This window comes from Pteropus vampyrus, unplaced genomic scaffold (genome assembly GCF_000151845.1).
Source record: "Pteropus vampyrus isolate Shadow unplaced genomic scaffold, Pvam_2.0 Scaffold187, whole genome shotgun sequence".
Taxonomy (NCBI): Eukaryota; Metazoa; Chordata; class Mammalia; order Chiroptera; family Pteropodidae; genus Pteropus; species Pteropus vampyrus.
Genome location: NW_011888968.1, coordinates 500,392 through 507,061, shown reverse-complemented (window position 1 = coordinate 507,061; position 6,670 = coordinate 500,392). Strand labels below are relative to the sequence as shown.

Sequence of the window (6,670 nt, the reverse complement as noted above, 5' to 3'; positions counted from 1 at the left end):
TTGCTGACTTTGCTGTCAGGTTTTAAAATTCTTTTTAGTCCTAAATACACATTTTAGGTGACTTTTATAAACACTACATGATTGAGTTTTTTTTTTTTTTAACCATTTGATACGTTTGTACTTAATGTAATTTCTAATGAATTTGGGTTGATTTCTAGCAGTGTGTTTTGCGCTTTCCATTTGTCCTAAACTTTTTAATGTTCATTTTAGTCCTCTTCCTCACCTCGTGCTGGATCGATGATTATTTCTCGTTTCATTTCTCCATCGATCGGCTTCAAAGCTATACATCGCCTTTCTTGTAAACGTGAACCTAGAACGTTTTAAATGGCCCCATTATAGCAGAGTCTCCCACATCCAGAATAACATAAGGACCTTAGACCACTTTAGCTTCAGTCACTCTCCTGTCGACTGCTTTGTCGTGGTATATTTTAGTTCAATTATATTTATTTTTAACCCAATAATTTATAATTAGTAGCATTTTTTACAACCAACATGTGTTTACATTTGTCCAGCTATTTGCTTCTGTCGCTCACAAATGATTTTTTATCTCAGGTCTTACGTCTGGGCTCACTTTTTTTCTGGCTGAAGGATCCATTAGAATTTCCTTCAGCGAAAATCAAAGTCTCTCCAATTTTATTTGTTTTAGAATGACTTTTTTTACTGCTAGAAAGTATTCCCACTGGGTATAAAATCCTGGGCCCTACGTTCCCCAAATGATTTTCTCTTAGCGCGTCAAAACTGTGGTCCTCCTGCTCTATGGCTTCCCCTGCCACCGCTGAGAGCGAAGGTCAAGGCGAGTCGCCGCTCCCGGAGGGTGACCGCTCTCTTCTCTCCCGCCGCCCTCGAGGTCTTCCCTTTGACCTTGGTGTTCTGCATTGTCGCCGTGAGGTGTTAAGGAAAGGTGCTTCTGTTCTGTCTGCTTGCGGTTCAGCGGGTTCCTTAATCTGTGGTTGGCTGTCTAGTGTCAGTTCTGGATTTCTCTCCGCCACCTCGTCTTCGGATTCCACTTCCACTCATTATCTCCTTCTGGAATTTTCATGAAACGTGCGTTAGACCATCCTCGTCCCCTCCATGTCTGTCTGTCTGTCTGTCTGTCTCTCTCTCTCTCTCTCTCTCTCTTCATTGTTAGAGTCAGGAGTCAGATGCAGTCTGTAAGGCATCACAAATCATAAAAAGAATTTAGGCTGCATTCAGCATAACGAAAAGACAATCTGAGGAGGCCACAGCCTTGTGAAAACATTCGTCCCCTCCATGTCTCCTAATCACGCTTTTTAAAATCACTTTGTTCCAGTCTAGGGCCATGCCACCCTGAACGAGCCCGATCCCGTCTGATCTCGGGAGCTAAGCAGGGTCGGGCCTGGTCAGTACTTGGATGGGGGACCACCAAGGAAGACCGGGTGCTGTAGGCGTAAAAAATTAAAAAATAAGGGATTGTAAGCTGACAAGGTCCTTGCCATCTGTGAGGTCAACCAAGGGTTGCCTCGCCTAAAAAAATAAAAAATATTAAAAAATAAAAAATACATCACTTCGTTTCTCTGTACTGTATTGTGGAGAGTGTCATCTGATCCATCTTCTGATTCACTAATTATTTCTTTAACCGTATCTATTCTGCTATTAAATCCGTTCAAAGAATTTTCACTTTCGATTATGTTTTCTATTTGTGGAAATTTTATATGGTTCTTATTCATACTTGATAGATCTTTTTATAGTATCTTTCTCTTCACTTGTATATTTAAACTTCAAAAAAAAAAAATCTCGAAGCGATTGAACGTGGCCGTTTTCTATTGAGTTCCTGTGAATTCTGGTATCTGCAGTCTTTGCAAGTCGGCCTCTCTGGTTTTTTTTTTTCCTCCCCTGCTGTCATTCATGGTGTTTCATTCCCTTTGAGGGTTTTCTTTTTTCAAATCACAAGTTTACACATGTTAGAATTTATCTGTGGGAATCTTTGAGGCCTAGTGCGGAGACGAGGTCCTCGGGGAAGATCCGGGGTTGCTTCGCCCCGTTTGCTGTACGCGCGGGAGCGCTGCCACCCTGGACTTTAAACTCTAGGCTCCAAGAGCTCCAGACCACCCAGGCGGTGTGCGTTTGGGCTTTGAAGCTGAGAATGTGCAAGCTCGTGGATGTGATTTCTCAGGGCGAACAGCGTTCCGTTCCTTAGCGACAAGGCAATTTGCTTTACAGTCCTTTCGGGGAGTTATTTCTCATTGATCCTCACGCTGAACGGAGAGCATGCTGGGAACACGGCCCCAGCTTCAGGCAGGGCTCCGCCGTGAGACGTCCCACCCCGGGCAGGCCCGGGCTTGGATGCCTCGCCATCCATCACCCATGAAGCTATGAAAACCGAAGCTTGAGTTTACTCGGTTCGTCAAACGCCTGCGGGGCACCTCTTTCTTCTGTGGGTTCCACTTTCACTGAGTGTTCAGCCTCTCGCCCCGCCTTGTTTCCTGGTTAGCTCGTCAGTGCCAGTGAGTGTCCCTCTCCGACACGTGATCACGTAGAGCAGACAGAGACGGGATGTTGAAGACGGGGTTTTTCTGGGCGGCCTGGGTCTCATGGCTGCTATGGCCCCGGTTCCTGTCCTGGTTCCTGACCCTTCTGGGTTCCGTCACCCCGTGCGGGTTGGGCATTGAGAACATGTCTCATTCGCGTCGGTCCCTTGGGTCTTAGTCATAAGTGGGTCTAGCGCTAGGACTCGAGGGCATCTGGGCTGGACCACCGGCCCTCGGAAGCCTGGCCTGAGGGGGGACCCTCTTCCAGGCCCCGCGTCCCTCGGAGAGGAAAGACTCCCCCACTAACTGGAGAGGTTGTATGTGATTCACAGCACCCATGGTATTTACTATCCAGCCCTTTCAGAAAAGTCTGTCAACCTTTGCTCTTGGCCAGCGATGTCCAGCAGAAAGACAGTGGCAGCCACGCATGTGATCGTAAATTTTCTAATAGCCGTATTTAAAAAAATTAGAAGACAGAGTAAATTCATTGTAATACTATATTTTATTTAACCCAACAGATCGAAGATGTTATTATTTCAATATGAAATCGATATTAAAAAGAATTATTGAGATGGTCAACCTTTTCTTCAAAAGCTAGTGTGTTTTGCACGTACGGCACACCCCGAATCGGATGCTGCTTCCGTAAGAACTACCTGGTCTGCATTCAGATATCATAAAATTTATAGTGAAAAAAAGGAGGTTCTCACACCTGAGCCATTCCAAACAGAGTTTTCCAGGGGCTGAATTGGGGATCTGTATTTCAATTTGAATTTGTTAAAATTAAATTAAAATTCAGTTCCTCGGTCTCGCGGGCCACATTTCACGTGCTGTGTCGGCAGACGGGGCAGCCGGGGCTGGCGGCTTCGGGCTGCCATGTCCCCACAGGGCCAACCCCACAGGGCGAGCGGAGCCCGACGCGGGGCAGAGGAGGGGGGCTGGGTGGAGGGCGGCATCTTTGTGCCCTGGCACCCCCTCCTCCCCTCGTTCCCCCTCGCAGACCCCTCCTGGGCTCCCATTCTCCAGAAGCTTCCCTGAATCCCCTCCTGGGAGCCCCAGAGCACATGGCCCAGGCCTCCTGAGGCCCCTGAGACCTGTCCACCCGCAACTCTGGTTCTTAACACCCATGTCTGTCTCCCTCCGGCCTCGGCGTCCCTGCCCAGGCTCTCGGGGGACCGTCGGGAGCAGCGCGGGCTGTGTGGCTGCGTTTCCGCTGTCCCCAGAGCAAGGCCACCTCAGACTCCACAGAGCACCTCACACCGGCTCAGGCTGGTCACATCAGAAAGCCCGGCGGCCTCCTCAAACGGGCACCGCGGGCCCTGCCCCCCACTCCAGCCTTCTGCCCAGCCCCCCCACTTCCCTCTGCCCGCCCCCCAACACTCCTCTCTTTGCTGGTGAGCTGCTCTTGAGTGACACGGGCCGTAAGCAGGCGAAGGCGTGGGGCTCCGCCTGATCAAAGGGCCCCCTTCAGAAGCCGTCATTAGTTGCTATTCTGGGAACTGGTTATTTTAAGGTTCGTGTATTTTTTCTTTCCTGAGGAGCCGACTTAGTGGATGGCGAGGTCCTGAGGTGCTGGCTCTTCAGTCAAACCACACAAGCCCTGTTTTGTCTAGGGTTTCAAAGATAAACCTATAATGGAAGCGCCAGTCGGCGCTGAGCGCCGCCACCCCCATTCCTGGGCGGGGGACCCCACACCCTTCATGCGCCGAGGCTCGATGGCCCCGGGATGGGGCTGCCACGCTCCGGGACGGAGCCCCACATCGAGCCCATCGGGCCTGGAAGCCAAGCGGGCCTTGTCGCGGCCAGGGCAGCCCCCGAGGCCCTGCCCGGGGCCTGGCTCGGGAGGCGTCTTCTGATGGACGCAGGGCCCGGCTTTGGCCAGCGCGGGAAGATGCCCGCCCTCCCCAGTAGCCAGGGGACGCATGCTGACAGCGACATCTAAGAAAGTGATAAGGCCTCATGCCAGCACGGGGAGTGCGAGCAGGCACCCTGTCCGCCGCGGGCGGGCTGGGAATTTCCGAAGTCAGAGAGCTCGGGGAAGGGGGTCTGGCCGGGTCTGTCTGCTCACATTGAAACGACACGCACCCTCGATCCGGCAGCTCCGCCTCCACAAAGGAAGCGCCAGGTCGGGATTTACGTGCGGGGACGCTCGTCCCACCCCAGTCTGTAACAGCGAGAACCAGGAGCCACTTGGGTGTGGTGAGAATTGAGTCGATGGAGACACCGCCCAGGTGTGGGACGCTGCACCTGACCGCGTCAGCTGCTCTGGGGGACACCTGTGACGAGCTGCTAAGTTAGAAACCTCAGACGCCAAACCGGGGATCCCAGTTTTATGAAACCGCACGGCCGAGGCAGCAATGGGAGGGCGGCGAGGCCCGGCCCGGCCCGGCCCGGGGGCGCTGGCAGGGTCCGGGCGGTGGGCAGCTGTGCGCGATCCCGCGCGTCTGTCAGAGGTGGCGACGCCTCTTCCAGGCGGTGTGCCCGTGGACGGTGTTTCAGGTGGGGGGGCGACAGCGACGAGGGGCCGCCGCGCCCCTCCCAGCCTCCTGCTCTGGTCGGCCCTCAGCCACCAGGAGGGCTGTCCCTCCATCTCGCCATCCTGTGACCCCTCCCCAAGGGCCCCCCAGGGCCGGGGCTCAGTCGGCACCCGCCATCCAGGTCTTGGTCACTGGTCTGAGCCTCCTCCCCTCAGGTCCTCCCTGTGCCAAGATGGGGAGGCTGTCCGTGCCCCTGGCCAGGCCCGAAGGCCAGCCCCAGCTCTCAGCTACTCCGGGCCGGAAGTGCCGAGCACACCCCTGTGCTCCTCCCATTGGTGAGAGCAGGTCACGTGGCCCCACCCAGAGGAGTCTGGGGAATGTGGTCCCGGCAAGACCACCATTTCCAGCGCCACGGTGGGAGGAACAGGGATCTTAGGCGTGTCCATGTGGCTGGACATCTGTATGTCCGCCCATGTGCTTCCGGAGGCAGCGGACTCACACCGTGACTTGGGCCTGCCCACCTGACTGCGAGGTGACCCCCGAGGCCGGCCCGTTCCCGGACCCCGTGCCAGCACCGGCCAGCGAGGGGAGTGACGCGTGGCCGGAGCTCGGCCCTCTAAGCGCACAGGACCCCTGGAACAGCACAGAACCAAGGGGCCCATGAGCTGCTAGGCTTGGCGCCTTGGGTCGCGCCCCTGCCGGGGGAGAGGCTGCGAGGAGGCCAGGTCTGCCATCTGTCCCCAGCATAGGCTGGCACTCGGCGGTCAGCGGTAGCCGTGCTGGCACAAAGGGACGAACGGGGCCAGTGGAAGCGGGCTGTGGCCAGCCATAGGGTCAGCACCGCGGTCCGAGCCCTCCTTCCTCCGTGGTCCCGGTGACAGGGCTGGAGCTGCAGTCGCTGTCCGAGGGGCTAAGTGACACCGATGGGGAGCCCCTTCACTGAGGTCGAAGTGGGTGACGCATCACAGCTCAGGGTGTCGGGGCGGAACACCCGCAGACACGCCCGATCTCGTCTGCGTGGCTGAGCTCTGCGAGGGCGCGTGAGCCCCCAACCCCCATCCCGGGGCTCGGTTTCCCCACCGTTGAAATGAGGGTGCTGGTCGGGTGGCCTCTTCGGGACCTGCCAGCATTCTGGACTCAGCCATCCATCACGGGGGAGACCGGCAGGCCCCCGTGGTATCCGGGGCGGGGGCGGGGGGGGCTTGCCACTGGAGGCCACCGCCGTGGGAGGGCAGTCAGGGCTGAGGCTCACCCCGCAGTGACACTCGGGGCTGCCTCAGAGCTGACCCTCAGGGCGGCGTCCGGCTGGGCTGTCGTGTGGGCCTGTCCTGATACAGAGGTAGGACGCGGGAAGGCTGGCCGCACGGCTCACCCCTCTGATCCCGCAGCCCACTCCCCTCTGGCCAGCAGCCGCAGAGCCCCCCAGGGTGGTGGCCTCGTCTGTTAGTAGCATCACCCGCTGGGTCTCCCAGGAAGGAATGTGGGTGCTCAGGCGCTGCCCGACCCCACCGTGGGCCCCGCACAGGCCTCCACAGTCCGAGCCTCAGTTTCCCCCGCCGCACCTGGGCCTGCTGCCTTCCACGTCCTCGGCAGCCCCCCGGGGATGCTGTTCCGCTCTCCACCGCCCCTCCCTCCCCCGGGTGCTTCTCTCCCGGTCCGGGGACGGTCCCCCTCACCAGGCCTCTCCCGAACGACTCTATTTATAGG

The 6,670-nt window shown here is 56.5% G+C and overlaps 1 protein-coding gene and 1 pseudogene across 1 annotated transcript in view; both read left to right on the top strand.

Annotated features, from left to right (window-relative positions):
- KCNQ1 (potassium voltage-gated channel subfamily Q member 1) overlaps positions 1-6,670 on the top strand; it is a 318,108-nt gene that overhangs the window by 259,053 nt on the left and 52,385 nt on the right. The gene's annotated exons all lie outside the window — the stretch shown is intronic.
- On the top strand, positions 1,291-1,409 carry LOC111746426 (annotated as a pseudogene).